Source organism: Ambystoma mexicanum, chromosome 5p, assembly GCF_040938575.1.
Source record: "Ambystoma mexicanum isolate Mex_15411 chromosome 5p, UKY_AmexF1_1, whole genome shotgun sequence".
Classification (NCBI taxonomy): Eukaryota; Metazoa; Chordata; class Amphibia; order Caudata; family Ambystomatidae; genus Ambystoma; species Ambystoma mexicanum.
The window spans coordinates 1,227,723,126-1,227,743,032 of NC_090930.1; the positions used below are offsets into that span (position 1 = coordinate 1,227,723,126).

Here is a 19,907-nt window from a genome sequence, read left to right on the forward strand (position 1 = left end):
TGTGTACTGTCACAGGTCCCGTGTACAGGCGCGGGAGTGTCACGAAACAACCACCCCCACCGTGTACTGGGTGCCTGCAAGGTCAAACTCACACAGGCCCCTGAGACCCTGGTGGGGAAGGAGGTTCAGGGATATGCAGTCGGGACAGGTGTTGGCACACTGGATAACTGGAATGAGTGGCAGGAGAGGGGAGGAGGAGTGACACATGAAAGTAGGGAATGCACGAAAATGTACTACCTGCATGAACACATACACAATCCAAACAAACTTGGACATCATTGTCATGGCCTTCTGTAGTCCAGGCTTAGGAGTGGCACGAACCAACCACCCCCTCTAGGGTTTTGGCGCCTGCAAGTTTGGGGCTTACACAGGCATCCGCAACCCCAGCGGAGAAAGAGGGTTAGGGAACGTTGCTTGGATAGGTACGGGAAGCAGGAACACGGGGTAGAGGGTACAGGGTTCAAAATTGCATAGGATTCCGGGTGATTAGGGGGAAAAAAACCTATCAAATTGAATTACACATTCATCCATGCATTAGTGCACCCCCCAGCAAGCCTATGCAGAGCAGTTTGAAAGAAAAACAACAAGACACTTATCTCTGGTTTTGAGTGCTGGCCTCCTGCCTGCGCACTCTCAGGTCCGGTTACAGGAGCACTGCAATGCTGCAAAGAGAGCCCCAGTCAACAACCTGTACGTGCCAATTACACAAAAACACACCACCAAACATGCCCCATAGCAACAAACTACTCTACAAACAGACAATCTGGTGTAGATGCTTCGTACCCATATATAACATTACCCCTGTGATGGGTCATACACAGTCAATGCAGTAAGTCAGCCGCCGGTGGGTGCGTGGCAAATGGAACACCAATGTGTCACAATTCACACAACATGCAATGTTCCCTGGGTAAGCAGACATACCCATATAGCAAGCCATGACTTCAGAGCAAGTTGTGTACCACCATGACCGAAACAAAGTTGGCAGTGCATTTATCATAATGTACATGTAAATGAAATGCACTGCACCCGAGTATGTCCCTTGCTGTATGTCCCTGCGAGCTGCCCCTTTCCATGTCTCGGAAGGCTACATGGTTGATACAAGTGCCTCGATGGACCTTGGTGTACCGGAGGGTATGTGCCACTGCCCCTGCAGGTGTCCCAGACAACCTTACAATCAACAGCCATCAGTCCACCAACACATCTGAGCGGCATTGTGTGCTTCAACACCAATATTCGTCCAAGCTCACCCTCAGTGCTGTGACTAAGCCTGCATGTGCAACTCGCCTGGTGCAAGCTTTGCTGTGTTGTGGCCCCCCTGTGCTGCTCACCTTGCCTGGAATTCCTTGGAACACGTCAGCAGTTCTAGGATGTAGGTCTGCAATCCCTGTGCCTCTGCTTGTGCACACATGTGCATGTGGGCACCAACAAACGTGTCCAGAATTCCGTCGTCCAATGGGCCATGTCTGCTGGCAAAGGTGCTCTGGAGGCTCATCCCCCTGCAGAAAGGGCATGAAGCACATGATTCATGCTTCAAAGTCATCTGTGTGTGTCTCATCAGGCATCTCATTACTTGACCATGTCAGAGAGTCACATCATAAATCACACCATCAGTCCGTCTTTCACATCCAAAGTGTGGAACACTATCTACAGCATGAATTGCAACAAGCATGTGTACAGTAAAGATAAGAAACATACTACACAATACATAGCAATGAATGTACACATTAATCATGAAACACCCCATCTAGCAAAAGCTGAACAGTGGACAATAACACCAAAATCATCCCCACTAGGGGTGTAAACACAAGTCACACAGCACCAGACATGCCACAGATATGACAGTCCTAAGCCCTTGTGTAAAAGGTTGTGACACCGAACCATCCTTGCGAGCCCATGGATAAGGGAGGCAGGAGTGGCATATGTGAGTCTAGGACCCCAAGCAGCAAACACATACACAAGACAAGCCTGAAGGGCCCAGTTGCAACAGACAGTGGATGCCTTCAAAAGCCACAAAGCACCGCACCGTCACATGAAAGCACAATAGACAAGCAATTCTAAACTATATTAACTAATTACACTAACTATGGAAAACCTACATTACCTAATTAAACTAACTATCAAACAGAAACTTAACTAACTAAACTAAAAGAAAAATCAAAAATGGCCACATACGACGTGGGAGGGGGAGGGGAGGCACCCAGGAGGGGGGAGGTACAGGGTGCTGCTCAACATCCACATACGATGATGCTGAGCCAAATAAAAAACCTCCATGGGCTCAACGCCTGCACAGCCCGACCTATGTGGGAGATAGATGGTCGTCCGAGTCTGGCTCATCCTGTAAAGGAGGACGTGGCACAGTAACCTGGCCACGCCTAGCCACAGCTTTCCCCTCGTCGGCAGCAAGTCTGCCGGACGGGTGAGCCTGGTTCTGTGTGGCGATGTGACGTAGGTCTGCATGCAGAACCTCACGTGATACACGTGCTTCCTCTTGCAAGGTAGCATGTGTAACACAGAGTTCCTCCTGCAGGGCCTGGCAAGCCTGTAGCTCAGCCGAGATGGTACGCTCAAGCTGTGCAAACCTCTCCTCTGCCCGCTGCCTCTGGGACATCATAAGGACACCCAGAGTGGATTTGAGGGAAGCATACTCCTCCCTCAGGGCATCCATGTGCGCCTCTGCGTGAGCAGCAATTGCTTGACGCAGAGACGACATTTCAGCCTGGCGTGCCCTGTCTGAGGCCGCCATGCCCATCCTGAGCGAGCGGGCCATGGACCGTGCCGCCTGCTGCTGGAGAAGCACCTGCCTAGCAGGGGGGAGCACAGATCGGGCCACACGCTCCATGCTCTCAGCGATGTTCTCCATTGCTGCCCCCTGCCGTTCTGAATTGGCAGTCATGTCTTGCTCCCACTCAGTATACTGCGGTTGCGCGCGGCGCTAGCGTTGCCGGGCTTGACCCCTGCGGGACCCAAGGACCGGGGGTCCTCGCTGTGTTGGCACTGCCCGCGGCTGCACGACTACATGCCCCCGTCAACGTGATGTCCCAGGCACATCAGTGACTGGTGTGGAGGGTGACCCTGTGTCCCGATCCACCACGGGCGGAGGAACCAAGACTGTCTGATCCCTCAGTGCAGGTGTCGCAGACAGAGGAGTGTCCACATCAGAATCACTCACCCCTGACACGTGGACTTGATGCTCATCCAACTCAACATGGACGTCAGAGTCATCATCAAGGCTGGACTCATAGGCAGCCAGAGACAAGATGGACTGTAGCACTTGGGGGTTTTCGTGGCCTACCACCCCATGACCCCCACTAGTGCCGGGTTTATGTAGTGGTAACAACCCTGTGTCTGGCATGACAACACCATCCTCTGCCTCCATTGCGTCATCACCTGAAAAATAGAGAGAAAAAAGTTCACTACACATGTCAGAAGCACACAACACACACACACACCGACAGCAAACGCATCAGGCAGACATGTGACACACAACATGTAACCTGGCATGCATGCTGGGTCAACTTTGAATTGCTTCTGTGATCAGACCTGTTGAAAGGTGGCAGTTTCCATGGAAGTGGATCTATGCAGTGCAGAAAATGTGTACGCCACTCACTACCTACATGTACAAGGACTCCATGGTGTGTGCCAGGAAATGTGAAGGCAGTACAATGTCAAATTCAGACATCACGTGCATTGTGCATTCAATGTGTACCATATCTAGAAGCCAAGCATCCCTCCACCCCAGTACCAAAGCTGGGATGCCTAGCATGGTATCAAAAGGCTGACCATACACCTGTCTATTGACAGGCAGTGTTGACTGGCATCAACAGCTTAATGTGATTCAAGTGACAACACTGCAAATGATGCTGGGACAGTAAGCAGGACACATGATGAAAACTCTGGATTCCGCCCATGTGTAAAGAAGACACAACAAAAGTTGGACAGAGTCATTGGCCATTGAACAGGCTGAGGCCTGTGAGCCACACAGATTGTCAGACCCTAAACATGTGTGCAATGCAGGACTGAGCCACAGTTGACATGGGAAGGCTGATGAGATGGCAGTCAATGTATGTAACCAAGGACTTGTATTACAGTGATCTTCCAGTCAAGGACACATAGGGGCATGCGTGCAATGCACATGGAGCATGAATGGGCACTCATGTCCCTGCGGGACATCTGACCTATGCACAGTACAAGTGAGATACCCTGCATCAAGTACTAAGGCTGTACCACACGGCATATATCTGGCAGATTCTACGCTGGAAGTTAGCATCTACACAGGACGCATGAACAAGAAAGTACACATTGGCAAGATTGAAGAACACCAGTGCAAAGGTGGAACTGGGGTGCAGAGTGGCGGAGGAGGGGCAGGGGAGCATGCCTACATGGAGTCCTGCATGCAGGCAGAGGAGACATGCATGACGGAAGCATTGCATTACTTACACATCAGAACCATGTACACGTCACATGTAGTGGCAATCATCCAGGCCCTGCAGGAGGAACTCCGTGTTACACGTGCTACCTTGCAAGAGGAAGCACGTGTATCACGTGAGGATCTGCATGTAGTGGCAATCATGCACAACACATCCCACAAGTGAAACACACACGTCCTCAACAAACACGCATCAACACTCACTGGACTGGGCATCAAAGTCCAGCATCTCTCCCACTCCTTCGACCAATTCAGGTGGTATGAACTCCGCAACGAGTGCCTCATGCAGAGTGAGCTCTTCCTCCTCTGGTGCAGTCCCACCGCCAGTCACCAGAGTCAAGTTGTAATTAGAGGCACGCTTAGCCTTAGTGCTGCGTTTGATGTCATTCCAACGCTTTTTGCACTCTTGCGCCGTGTGCACCTCATGGCCGAATGAACTGACATGTTCCGCAACATGCTTCCAGTGGGTTTCACGTTGGGCAGCCATAGTCTGACTATTGGCACCCACTAGCATGTCACGGCTGTGGCCCCGCACGTAGTCCACGAGGAAGTCCAGTTCCTGCTTGCAGAAAGGCTTCTTCCTCGACGTGCAGGAGGTCATAGCTGTGTGTGGGGTCGCAGCCTGTGCTGCAGGTGCAACCTTCCTCCTCTTGGACTGTGGCGCAGACGCTGGCTGGCTAATGCCGCCCTGACCAGTATGGCCAGTGGGTTCGGTGGATTGAGCCAAGGGAGTGGCAGGTGGAGGGACGACCAAAGGCCTGACTTGTGTCAGTGGCAGCTGGGTGCCCACTAATGGACCCTGCGCAGCAACATCAGCTGTGACAGGGTCATTGACCACAACTGTGGTGTTGTTGGGTGCATCTGCCCCTGCACTTGCCAACACCCGGCTGTTCGGGGCAGCAGATGACATGACTGCCCCAGGGACACGTGTCTTGGTCTGAGCAGCCCGGCCTGCCCCTATGGTTTCCCTCCTGGCCTGTTGGAGATCTACCAAGGGCTCCGCAAGTGCCAACGCAGCCTGCGCTGGCAGACCCTGAGCCTGGGTGGCGGTGTCCACAGCTGCACCTGCAGCTACCACTACCCTTGGGGCCGTGGCAGTCGATGGAACGGACTACCGGGTCACACGGGCACCAGTGCCAGATGCAGAAGCTGCATCCCCCAGAACCACAGGGGGTGGTGGCATGGCTGCACCGACACATGGCACAACATTGTGCTCAAGTGGCGCACCCCTGCCTCTTCCCCCTCTGTGGCTGCCCTGGACACCCTGGAGTCCCCCTACTCCCTGGTCAACACGGCCACGTCCCCGACCACGCCCGCCACGAGGAGGACACCCAGCTGAGGCGCCCCTCACCTTTGGTGGCCTCCCAACCATGGCACAGATGTAGTAGTGCCGGCACAGATGGAGTGGTGCCAATGGGAGGTGTACACCACAATTGACCTGGGCAATTGGGATGAAGGGGGTGGGAAGCAAGATGTTAACAGCCCCACTGCACCTGCAAGGCTGTATGTGACCCCAGTGATGTAGTGACGGGTCACACAATGCTCAGGCACCCCAAAACTGCAGTAAAACCATGCACGCAACCCTGCAGCCTACGTGCGTGGATTCAACCTCCCGCAGTACGCGGTGGCACCCAGTAACACGAATAACGCGTATGCGTGGGACACGCAGGCTACTATGACATTGAAAATGGGTGCGATACACAGGGGCACCCGCAGTGGGAAAAAGAGCGTGTGCGACTCACCGTCTGACTAGCGCGATGCAGAAAAACATGCGTAGCCAATACCACCGCCAAAAGAAGAGATACGTCCTTGATAGCTGTGAAGTTGTGATGGCGTGCGAAACAACAGGAAGCAGCAACACAAGTCGGTCTCCACGAAAGGCACGTACAGCGAACTGGTGGGCCCGCTTACCTTTAACCCGTGCTGAGGGAAACGCCCGCGCGCGTCACTTACGTGCATGGGCCCTTTCCTCGGATTACATGCAGACGTGCAGTTTTTCACGCGCGCTGAAATGCCCATGCACGCCAGTGCGTGTCACGTCACAGGGGCGCTTGCGCTTGAGGGGCCTTCTGTCCAATGAAATTGCGTATGCGTCAGATGCGCTTACGCGCTAAAGGCCTTTCCTCGAATTACACGCTGACATGCGGAATTTTCACGTGCCAAATCACTCCGTATCAAGCTGGCCACGCGTAAGCACACGGAAGACCAATCTCCTGCCCAGAAGGCCGAATTACTGCCCCCCAGAGCCCCGAGCACGCTCCCACCTGCCATCTGCTGCTGCCTGACTGCCTGCTGCCCACGTGCCCTGCCATTTGCTGCCTGCACATCAGCCAGGGGTGCTGTTGCTGTGACCACCCCTGCTGGAACCGAAGACTCCCGACTGGGATTCCATCGCTCCACAGCCCAGCCCCAGGACCCAGTTGCCCACCCACTCCTGCCTCTGGGGTTGTCATGTCAGGCACTGCAACATCTGGCACCACTGACAACCCCCGGCCAGAGAGGCAGAGGGGCACCAGCTTCAGTGCCAGGGAAGTTGGTGTCCTGGTGGAGCAAGTCCTGGGGCAGTATGATGCCCTCTTCGGAAGTTCCCGCGCCGACAAGGAAGGACGGACTCGGATCTGGACTGACATCGTGACTACCATCAACGCGGAGGGGGTGGCTGTCCGCGTCTTACAACATGTCAAGAAGCACTGGGAGGACTTCAGGTCCAGGACCCTGAACAAGGCCCGGCGCCTCTTGAAGCCAGCGGATGCTAAGGGGCGCCGGGGCCACTTGTCGGAAGATCAGATGAGGGTCATGGAACGCATATCCCCAGCGCTCCACGAACAGGTCCTTGAGAGGCAGACCCGTCTGGAGTCGAGCGGTAAGTGTACATGCATCCTGATTGTGAGCTGTGCGTGTGGTGATGTTTCAGTAGTGTGCCGGTTGCACATCTGTTTGTATGTTTGTATGGGGTCGAGTATGGGTGGGGGTGTACAGGGCCGTGAGGCTAACACATGCGAGGGCTGTAATGTGTGAGACATGGATGGTGCTTGTGTGTGTAGGCTTGCATGACAAATGCAGTTGTGTGGGCACACATGTTTGGATGAATGTGTATGTAAGTAGACATGTTCGTGATGTCACTCATGTATGTTGTTTTCATCTGCATGTATCAGCACTGTGTACATGTGCATTTGTGTGTATTTGACAAGGGTGCAACAGTGATGCAACATGGATGCATGTGACAGCGGGATGTGGAAGCCTGATTGGCAGATGTGACATGGATGCCCATCTGAACACTGCGACACTTGGCAGAGGTGTACACATGCATGCAAGTGTGGTGGTGTGTGTACATGTGTAGTGCACTTCCTGTGTTGCATATGATGTCTGGCTCAGCTTTGCCTGCTCATGCTGTTGTATGTGTATGGATGGTGCTGGCAGTTGCGATATGGCTGTGGTATGGCTCATGTGTGCGAGTTGAAATGACATGTGTGTTGGGGATTGTGATGGCATGTCTGAGGTTTGCCAATGCCACTCATGTACAACTGTCATGTGTGTATGTGTCCATTGTACAGTGCCCTGATGCCTGTGTTTTATTTTTCCCTGTCTGCAGCATCAAATGATGAAGAGGGCGGAGAAGGTGCTGTGGAGCACAGTGGCGGGGATCCCACCGCCAGCCGGAGACGCAAGGCCCGGCTCCCCTCCCATGTTGTGATCTCGTCGGGGAGTGAGGAGTCCGGTGCCGCGTCCCAGGCCGCAGCTGCCGGGGGGAGGTCCAAGAGGTGGAGGTTGGAGTTGGACTCCTCGGCAGCAGAAGGGGCAGCTGGGACCCCACAGGGCCCAACGGGGGAAGATGGCACGGAGTCATCCAGGTTGGTGGGGGGTTTGGTGGAGGAGGAGGCCGTGCAAGCAACAGAGACGGGGTCTGGAGGTGGGGATTCCATTGGTGCGGAGGTGCCTGTGTTCAATCCTGTCCCTGATCCTGTCCCTGCATCATCTTGCACCAGCAGGGATGCCTACGTCCAGACCCGTTTTCAGGCAGGGGATGAGCTGACGACAACTGGCCTTCCTCTGCCTGCGGGCGTGGCTATCCGGGTCCGGGTTGAGCCTGTCCTGATTGGTGTGGCGTTGCGTCAACGGGCCATGCAAGGTGACCTGCAGTCTTTTCATGAGGAGACTGCACGTCATCTCGAATGGCTCGTTGACCGCGTCAGCCTACTGGGACAGGTCACCCAGGCCGTATTCCTCCGTTTGATGGGGCTTGCTGCAACCCCCTCCTCAACTGAACCCCCTATGCGCCAGTCGTCCTCCGTGCCATCTTCCCACGCATCAGTCACCTGGGTGCACTGTGGAGCTGCCTCTGACGGTGCGGCCAGGCTGGTGGAGGAGGCATCCCTGCCACAGTCGGGAGTCGGACGTCCAGCAGGGGTGGCCTTATCAATAACTGCACCCCAGCCAGCGGAGGATGTGCAGGCAGCAGGAGGCAGTGCACGGGCAGAGGCACAGCAGCAGCAGCAACGTGGTGGGAGCCTTGAAGGGCCTTCGACATCGGAGGGGCAGGCATCGGCCGGAGGGCAGGAGGACCCAGGACAGAAAGTGTCTTCCGTGTGGCAGCGGTTGGGCCACGCCATAGATGCGGAGCGGCAGCGGGCGGAAGAGGCACGGCTCACGATGGTCAGGGTGGAGAACTCCATGCGGAGGGCCCTGAGGCGGGCCGAGTGCCTCGAGGCAATCCGCAGGGGGTTGGAGGTGGACACGTCGACAGCCCTGCGGACCCTCGGGCCATGTAGGAGGACCGCCTCTGGGACATTGAGCATGAGTTCGATGATGCCCTGGCCCGGGACATCCAAAAGTGAGCCGTCGGACTAGTCCGCTGCCCTTGTACATAGTTCTGTAGTTAGTGTTAGGTTTCCTTTGTTTTTGCATTTTTTTTGGACCTTTTGGACAATGGGCCACATTTTTGTATATAGTTTTTTTTTTATTAGTTAGTGTTGTTAGATAGGTTTCATTTCTTTTGTTGGGATAATGGACCCTGGCTTGTTCATTTGTACATAGTTCACTGTTGGATTTTCTTTTTATTTTACAATTTACCCATGGGGCAATGGCTTTCAATTATAATTTTCCATTGGATTTTCTTTTGTGGACTGTGACTTTGGACACCATTCCTTTGCATTATGATTTTTGGTTTTGCATTTTTTCACGGACATGCTTCTTTTAATTTTTTTACATTCCCATTTCTGTTTGTTTATTTTTGATTCCATTTATGTTTCCTTTAATACATATTTTTTGATCAAACTTCAATGAGTAGTATCATCTCATTGGTTTCATGCTTATCATGATATGGGTTTTGAGATTCACTGACACCCATTGGGTGTATGTGAGGAACATGTGTTTGTTTCCAAAATTGGTGTTCTATCATGTTATTGCCATTTCTAAGTGGGTGGATGCAATACTCGGGTGGGTGTTGTGCATTTGGAGGCTGACCATAGGGACCAGGGATCTAGATTGTGATGACATATTGGCTGGGGAACATGAGTTGGGGCCTGGTGGAGGGTGCACCACAGTGCTGGGGGGTGGGGGTGCAGGGGAACATGAGTTGGACATGAGTGGGGCCTGCTGGCAGGTGCCCCACAGTGCTGGGGGGTGGGGGTGCAGGGGAACATGAGTTGGACATGAGTGGGGGCCTGCTGGCAGGTGCCCCACAGTGCTAGGGGATGGGGGTGATAGGGGACATGAGTGGGGGCCTGGTGGAGGCTGACCCTGGTAGCTGGGGGGTGGGGGTGATGGGAGACATGAGTGGGGGCCTGGTGGAGGCTGCCCCTGCACTGCTGGGGGGTGGGGGTGGTGGTAGACATGGTTGGGGGCCAGGTGTAGGCTGCCCCTGCACTGCTGGGGGGTGGAGGTGATAGGGGACATGAGTGGGGGCCTGGTGGAGGCTGCCCCTGGTAGCTGGGGGGTGGGGGTGATGGGAGACATGAGTGGTGGCCTGGTGCAGGCTGCCCCTGCACTGCTGGGGGGTGGGGGTGGTGTTAGACATGGGTGGGGGCCTGGTGGAGGCTGCCCCTGCACTGCTGGGGGGTGGGGGTGATAGGGGACATGAGTGGGGGCCTGGTGGAGGCTGCCCCTGCACTGCTGGGGGGTGGGGTGGTGGTAGACATGGGTGGGGGCCTGTTGGAGGCTGCCCCTGCACTGCTGGGGGGTGGGGGTGATAGGGGACGTGAGTGGGGGCCTGGTGGAGGCTGCCCCTCGTGGCTGGGGGATGGGGGTGATGGGAGACATGGGTGGGGGCCTGGTGGAGGGTGCACCACAGTGCTGGGGGGTGGGGGTGCAGGGGAACATGAGTTGGACCTGAGTGGGGGCCTGGTGGAGGCTGCCCCTGCACTGCTTGGGGGTGGGGGTGGTGGTAGACATGGGTGGGGGCCTGGTGGAAGCTGCCCCTGCACTGCTGGGGGGTGGGGGTGATGGGAGACATGAGTGGGAGCCTGGTGGAGGCTGCCCCTGCACTGCTGGGGGGTGGGGGTGGTGGTAGACATGGGTGGGGGCCTGGTGGAGGCTGCCCCTGCACTGCTGGGGGGTGGGGGTGATAGGGGACATGGGTGGGGGCCTGGTGGAGGCTGCCCCTGGTGGCTGGGGGGTGGGGGTGATGGGAGACATGGGTGGGGGCCTGGTGGAGGCTGCCCCTGGTGGCTGGGGGTGCAGGGGGACATGCGTTGGTGGGCGGTAGTGCAAGGTGACATGTGGGTTGGCTGGGGGGCATGGCCATGGTGGATGGGGTGCCTGCAGGACATGTGCAGGGTAGGCCCCTGTGGTGTGGGCCACCTGCAGGGGCCGTGGAGTGTGTAGAGGGAACACCTGGGAGGACCCACACCTGCAATTCACGTGTGGTGCTTCCCGCGCACCCCTGTAATACACGTACCCTGATGGAATCGTGTGTGATACTTACCGCGCACCCCTGAAATACACGTACCCTGCTGATTTTGCGTGTGATACTTCCCGTGCACCCCTGGAATACACGTACCCTGCTGTTTTTGCGTGTGATACTTCCCGCGCACCCCTGGAATACACGTACCCTGCTGATGTCGCGTGTGAAACTTCCCGTGCACCCCGAAATACACGTAGCCAGGACATTCGCGTGTGGAACTTCCAGCGCACCCCTGGAATACACGTACCCTGCTGATATCGCGTGTGAAACTTCCCGCGCACCCCGAAATAGACGTAGCCAGGACATTTGCGTGTGGAACTTCCCGCGCACCCATGATATACACGTACCCTGCTGATATCGCGTGTGAAACTTCCCGCACACCCCAAGATACACGTATCCAGGACATTCGCGTGTGGAACTTCCAGCACACCCCTGGAATACACGTACCCTGCTGATATCGCGTGTGAAACTTCCTGCGCACCCCGAAATAAACGTAGCCAGAACATTCACGTCTGGAACTTCCCGCGCACCCCTGATATACACGTACCCTGCTGATATCGCGTGTGAAACTTCCCGCGCACCCCAAGATACACGTAGCCAGGACATTTGCGTGTGGAACTTTCAGCGCACCCCTGGAATACACGTACCCTGCTGATATCGCATGTGAAACTTCCCGCGCACCCCTGATGTACACGTACCCTGATGGAATCGCGTGTGGAACTTCCAGCACACCCCTGAAATACACGTACCCAGCTGAAATGACGTGCGGTACTTCCCGCGCACCCCAGTGATACACGTAGCCCGCTTGCCGTGCTGGTACAGGGTTAGCGCAGCCCTTTGCGCTGGATTGGGGATTTTGATGGCTTTTCTTGGGGAGGCGTTCTTGGGGGCGTAACTGGCGCTGCTGCATCGTCGCTGCGCCACTGTGCGCCACGGCTAGTTTTGGTAGCTGGAATCCATGAATACGCTGTGCGCGGAAATGGATTTTAGCGCACACGGCTGGCGCAGGTATTCGCACGCGCACACTGTGCGCCAGCCGCGTGCGCCACTTGTGCGCTAAATTCTATGAATTACCCCCTAAATGTCTGCACTCAATACTGTCAGCTGATACTAATGTAATGTTTTCTACAAATCCACTAAAGAAAATATGTTCTCAGTGTTTGAGTGCATTTACAATCAATAAATAGATCTTTCAAGTTTCCATGGTGTCCAGACAGTTACACATCCTCCACATTATGTTTCCCCTCTGTATCTTTGACCTAGTACAGATAAATTATTTGGTTTCCAGTAAATAAAATAAAATCTACATTGACAAAATAAACTTGACTATTTCTTCCAGGCAAACTTTACAGAAAAGGCTGTGCTGTATCTTAGTTAGGAAATAGTTTCATACTTTCTATGAGTTATGTCCTATTTACAAATAACTATCAATTGCACCCTGATCCCACCCAGACAAAATATCCTTAATAAATGTGTTCAGATCAAGGATGCTATTATGCAAAAATGCACAACTCCCTGGGCCTGATTTACACACATGTTTTCAGTTGGACTTTCCCATGTTAAAACATTTTTGTAAATCAGGCCCTGTCTCCATATTATCCTTTTGCACAGCCAGTTGTGTTCCCAGTGCAGCCATTACAATGGTAAGCATCATACACTTTTTTTTTTAAGTAGAGCAAAAAGAAGCAGGCATTGTAAACCCAGTTTTGTTCTTTTTAATTATTTAATGGATGAAGATAATAAAGGTGCAGCCCCCAAATAATCCAATAAATAATTCAAAATTAATCAGTAAATGGAGTGTACACATTGCAAGAAAAAACAAGTTGTATTAAAACGAGACAGCAGCTGTGTGAATCTAAACTGGAAGCCGTTTCTCAACATTATATTTCAGGGCTACACTTTTTAAATCAGAACATTGCAAAAATTGCTAAAATTCGAACATGTTGATTGGTTTTTAGAAATCAGACCCCTAAAGAATGATATACATTGCCAAATCTAACCTGTGGTTGCCTTTCTTGTGATGAATCAAAATACTGCCCCTTGAACAAGACCTAAAGCGATAGTCAGCATAACACATGACACTTTGATTGGTTGGTTCGCTCGTATCGCAAGTTGAAAGAATGTTATGTTTTGATTTGGCAGTTATGTTGAAGACAGTTTAAGAAAATAGCTTCCCACCGAGAAGGACCAATGGCATGGAAATCAGCAAGGTCAAAATGTTGTTTCTTACCCCAGAGCACTGCAATCCTCTTGCACTGATTGGATTTCTTAGCCCCTCATCCCCTGCAACTGCTCGCTCCTCAAATCACATGCCAATACATGTTGCCAACTCTGGACAAACCTTCTAGTTATGTTCTCATGATGAACAGCTGCATGGAAAAAAAAGGTACGCATGGCCCTGCTGCTAGAAATGAATTCCTTCATTGTATTCATTCTACCAAACACTTGTATTTCCTATCCAAATGTCCTGTGGTCAGTGCGGGCACGGTTGCTCCTACTCTAGTTCTTTATGTTGGCAGTACTGCGATGTGAGCCCTCTGGGGCTTCATAAGGTGTCCTTCACAATCAGTGTGTATTCATTTGCTTACCGTCTGGGAAGGCAGCTGCTGTCTGGAGAACACATTCATGCCCTTGCAACAATTAATTGGACTCTGTCATCCATTTCCATCATGACATTCACTACATGAGCTTTGCTTCCCAGCAATAGAAGTATACTTCTATTAAATGAAGACCACAGCCTTTTAGCTAAACCATAATACTCTGTAGCTTTCAACATTGGCCAGTTCCAATATGGACTCCCTCTTGCTCACTGCAGGAACTAACAATTCTACTTAATATAGTTCAACCTATATAATAAACTAGCCCCGCCTACCTGTTCTTTTACCTAACAACATAAGTGTGCTAACCCAAGTTCACTCTAAAAACTCCCCCTAAGCACATTTGTTTTTCTGCACAACCCCCAGTTTGACAACACCCTGATGTGTGGCAAATCTATCATACTATATAATAATGGCTAGCTGCATGTTTGTCCAAAGCCATCCTGCCTGCTTCACCTGTGATCACTGCTAGAGGGAGCATTTGCCTTATGCATACAACAGTAAGACTTCAAGTTCATCTACCAAGCAAACAAAATGTGTATTTCAACAATGATAACATACAATTAGCCGCAGAAAAGGCCCAAGACAGAGATACCACTTTAACAGCATACTTCAAGCTGCATAGACTGAGAAAATATATACATTTAAAAAACATATAAACAGAAATTAATTTGATTAAGCACTATTTCTCTAAGAAAATAAATTCATTGTTTTAATGTACTTATGTATTATGTAATTATTAATTGTAATATTGTTTGGTATGTATTAATATATTAATAATGTATGTTTCAAACTTTATTTGACTTTAATCTACTTTATTTTATGATCTCATGTCTACTTCGAATCATGCTGCACATAAATTGTATCACTCTGACGTCCCTCAACATTATATATGTGAGTCCCTGAGTCCATAACCCTTAAGTGGAATTCAAGACAATGAGGAGCAGATACAACAATTGGCCGCATGTACTTTGTTGAACTTTCAATGGATTCTGTGAGATTTTGTTTGAGGTTACTACTCCTCCACGTCAAAGGAGCAAGATTCTTTACAATGTTTTTTTATTAAGATACATTGGGGGTCATTCCAAGCCTCCAAACCCGGGTCTGAGTCCGGGTAGTCGGAATGGGGACTTACCGCGCCATTCCAACCTTGGAGGACCCGGTAAGTCCCCATTCTGAATACCATTCCCCATTCCCATTTGAACCCCCATAGGGCTCAATGGTAATGGGGAAGGAGCTAATAATGGGCCCGCAAATAGCAGGCCCATTATTAGCTCCATGGTCCCTTAACGGCTCCCCCTAAGGGCGGCTGGTAAAACCAGCCGGCCTTAGTGGGACGCGCTAAGGGACCTCGGAATATGGAGGTAATGGGGTTAGCGGCACCGGCATCCTTACCGGTGCCGGTAATCCCTTACCTCCAACCTCGGAATGTCCCCCATTATGTATAAATACACCCCATAATATATTTACTCTCTGAACATGTCTTCCTTTAGGCACATTAGCCTATGTGCACTGGCTTTTCCACGCGTATATACATATTCTGATTAACACATTATGTCACAAAACCAGCTGATCACCGCATCACTACCCAGGCCAAAGGCCTTGCTAAAATCGTATCCATAGCATGTACTTAAGCTCCCCTATGAGATGCTGGATTTGCATCTTTACGCTTCCCCATTCAGTAAATTTATTAACTGATAACCCCTCTTCCCTTTTTCCCACTTCTTTCGGAACCCATATTTTATAAACCCCAAGTAAACTGACACTGCTTGCCGCATAGTCCACCAGTGTACAAGTCATGAAACAACACTTACGATCACCATAACAATCCACCCAATATTCTTTCCAATTTTCAGAGTATGGAGGAGGGCTAGAGAGTGTCCCTGGGGTACCAATTGGACTACAAATATTAATAAAGACAGGGAGTAATGTGCATCACTGCAGGGAACCCAGGAAGGCAGAAATAGCCTCAAAAGCACTTGGATAGGAAAACATTAAATTCATATCCGTTCTTCAGTACTAATCAAGCTCACAATTGTATTAATATAAAAATCAATTATGTAAAATTTAATCAATTACACAGTTACATAATTACACAATAACACAATAAAATGAACAAACTATCAATCATTGCAAGAGGTATTGAATACTCAAACACTGTTAAAACTCAATCAAAAGAATGTGGGAAAAATAATCAACAGCTGTTCGATGAGACTTAAACAACCCAGCCAGACTACACTAATTAAAACAAACAAAGGGAAAAATGATCACACATTGAGTAACATTCATACTGAGTAAATAAATGAAAACAAAATAGTGTGTAAATACATCAATAAATGAAATTCTAAATGTAAATACAAAATATTTCCAAAGACAAAACAAACACAAAAATGTACATATCATTCAATCAAACGCCTCTTTCATCTGATTAAGGAATCGATTCCAACATGTTTCTTTCCAATGAAAATCTTTACAGGTTCTTGGAAATTCTTCAGGGGTTTTGTATGTTGGCAATCCTGCTCGTATCACTTCACTAAAAATGATTTGGAAGTTCATATCTATTTCTTATCTTCACCTGCATATGAAGATGCCCAAAAATGATAATAATGAACTATTTGTAATTAACAGTTCATCATGTGTTAGGGAGAATTTTCATTTATGGCTAATTTCCCTCACCTAGTGAGTTCCCCAGCAGCTTTGCTCGACTTCTGGAGTTTATTTTTTCCCCCACTCTTACCTGTGTTTTGCTATGTGTTCCCATCTTTTTTTGCGATTGTGGACTTTGAAGTACACCACTTTAGTAGCCCCCTTCTTTGTGCCCTTCTTTGTGTGTGTCACACAGCACCTTCAATGCCGTGGCACATGGTTGTCTTTGAGACTTCCCTCGACTCCATTTCTGAGGTGACTACTGTCCCCCAGAAAAGGGTAAAGTTACCATTAACTTTACTTAGTCAATCTACCACAGATCCAGTACCCCCCATCTTCCATGGAGTACTGGAAAGGGTTAACTCATATCCTTTGTTATCTGTACCTCCTAGAGCATTGTTTCGCTCTTATAACATTTAGACTTAGCTGGTGGCAGTGGTATCTACCCTAACTTTTCTACAGTGATTATATTAGATAAACGTGGTACTGTTCTTGGCTATTATATTAGCCTCGAACATAAACCCGCTTGACCAAATCGTCTTTCTTTTGGCTCCAGTTGGGTTTATTCGCCATTTCTTTTTGTTAAAGCCCTTCTTGTGGTTTACTTTGCGCAGCAAACTAGGTTCGCCTTCTTTGTTCGCTGTCTTTTGGCGGGCTTCTGCCCAGAAGCCCTCCTCAACGCGCCTGGGTGTCTAGGTGGGCTGAATGTGAGGGAGGGGTGTAGTCACCCCCTGCATAGGGTATCCTAGGAAACCCAAGTCGCACTTTGTCATGATTGGCCAGGGTAGTTGTCCGGGCTGGACAACCCCCCTGCTGGGTGATTGACAGCCAGGCTGCGTGAATGGGGGTTTTTCGCATAAAAGGCAGGTCTCTTGGGCTAGAAGTCAGAGAGTCGCCACTGGAACTACAAGGAACTGAAGAGAAGCGGAGAGAACGACGGCTGCTGCAACTACCCCGTCCCGGTGAAGCCCTGCTGCAGTCCTAAGCTATCTGCCCTTCAACGACTCAGAGAAGATCCAGTCTGGAGTCTTCTTCCCTTGAACTTGGTGGGGATAACCAGCTCATCTTCTACAGCCAGAGGCTCCTCTTCCGTTGTTGAAATCGCTGCACACTGCTGTAGTGGTCCGGATAGCCACCTGAAGAGCCTCTCCTGTTTTTAAGGAGCACACCTTTTATTCTGTGTCGTTGCTGCCGGCCTCATCCCTGTGTGGTGCAGACCCCCTTCAGATGTCCTCCTTCTCGACAAAGCTCCAGGAATCATGGGTCTGCGAGAAACCAACAGGAACAACTGCCAAGGCACAAGCTGCACCATAGGAACAAGGTACTGTGTTCTGTTGAGGAAACTGGGTGAATCCCTTTTTCTTCATTTCTAAGGCTTGACCTTGTCTTCCCTCCTTCTTATAACTTTTGCTTCCGAACATTGACAATATCGAAGTACTTTTGGCTCCATTGAATCGTGAACTGTTAGACTGTGTGATCTTCGGCAACTGGCCCAGGTGTCTTTTGACCCTGGCTCCAGCCCTTTGACTTTTGAACTCCTGTCTCTGAGTGTTTCTTGATTCTGCCTGCCTAACCAAAATATTGCCTGTGATTTTTGCCTCCAAATCCCCCTGGGTATCTCAGGTGCTAAGTGTGTTTTTGCCCCGATAGCATTTCATGTCACGGATACGCGTTTGTTTAGTAGACCGAACTGTCAAAAAGTGATTGCATTGAAATCCGCGGTAACGTGTTTTTGTGCCTAACACTGGTTCATTCCAACACAGGGTACTTACCTTGAGACTTACTGTACAAAGTGGATTGGTTAGTTGTAGTATATTTAATGTGTGGTTTTTATTGAAGTTTAATGGAAGTGTTATGTTTATAACGAATGGTTTAAAAATAAATGTACTTATATTTTTCTACCTGAAACCTTGAGTCAGCGTTTGCTTGAGTCACAGAAATTGAGGTCTCTTTGTGTAATCTGTGCTACTGATCATATACTCTTGAGATAAGCCTGGCTGCTCCGCGACTGCTACCACTATGACACAGTAGTACAGGCTTGTACCAAAGGTAAAACTTGTATCACCACCTGTAGTCTTAATTGTGTGTAGTGGTCCCTAAGGGCACTGCACAGGATTCTGCCTAACATCATGTCAATGTGATGCTTTTATTTAATCACGGAAAAGGTGGTTTTAATTCACAAAGTTTGTAAAACCTTATCTTGTAAAGCTCACACTTACCCAATTGATACATTAATAATCAATCAAGGGTATGGCAGGAATATCAGTTGTCCAGTTTCCAATAACTGGAGCTGTCTGTTAAGTGACACAAAGGGAGGGAGAGATAAAGGTGACTCATGTTATGGGATAGTTCATGCCTGTCTGATTTGACTATCTGCTCATCGGCTGAAGAAATACTTACAACGTGAGCTTCAAATCTTGGTGTCATTCCAAAGAGTTAGCAGTCACAAGATCCAGACTGTGTAGCATTCACACTTGTCCAAATTGGCAGAGGACTAGCACTGTGTAATCATGGTCATCATGATCTGTAATTAGACAGGGTCATATAAGCACATATTAAAGTGTGCGACCCATGCTGAAGTTAAATGCACTCTGTACTAAAGTAATTCAACGTTTTTACGAAAGAGAAAAATGTCAAGCTTGAAGCAAGGAGAGAGATGAACTCTGTCGTACTAGTTCAAGTACATTTTTCAAGCGTTGCCGTCATCTTGTTTATTGAATAGTCTGGGCATAAACATACTCGCACTTATCAGTTGGCGGTGAGCATGCCAAATGCTAAAAACATAAATTAACACGTCACAGTTAGCACAAAGCCATGTCCACGGTGAACAGTGTATTCAGTAAAGTGGGCACTTGTTGTGATGGGCAAAGTGCACAGCACTGTTATGTATTCGTATATGCTTGTTAAGGGTTCATGTGGTTAAACTGTGATGCGTGCATTCTTACAGAGCAGCTCTACTATGAGCTCAGAGGGTTCTGAGAATGTTTTTTGTATGTGCCTGACTTGTGTTGGGTTCTGGGTCAGTTGGGGCTTCTGCTCGGTAAAGTGCCTGCTGTCGTGTTTATCTTAATCAATAAACTCCCGTTGGAGTCCTGTTTGCCTGGAGTCTTCATTTTACTTTGGCGACGAGGATTGTTGTGCGACCCGGCTCGCTTTCGTCTCCCCTGCCGAGGCCGCATCGGATCACCGCCTGCTCATCCTGCTTCCATACGTGACAACAGGCAAAGCGGAACAAGCCCGACGGAAGCAGGATCAAGACCAGGTCAGGAGGGTGCCCTGGAGGGTGGGGGCCGAGTGTGCCTTCGCACTGCGCTTCCCAAATTCAGCGCGCGCTCAA

The 19,907-nt window shown here is 50.2% G+C and overlaps 1 protein-coding gene across 1 annotated transcript in view; it reads left to right on the forward strand.

Moving 5' to 3' along the window:
- LOC138481513 (cadherin-9-like) overlaps positions 1 to 19,907 on the forward strand; it is a 1,092,027-nt gene that overhangs the window by 814,835 nt on the left and 257,285 nt on the right. The gene's annotated exons all lie outside the window — the stretch shown is intronic.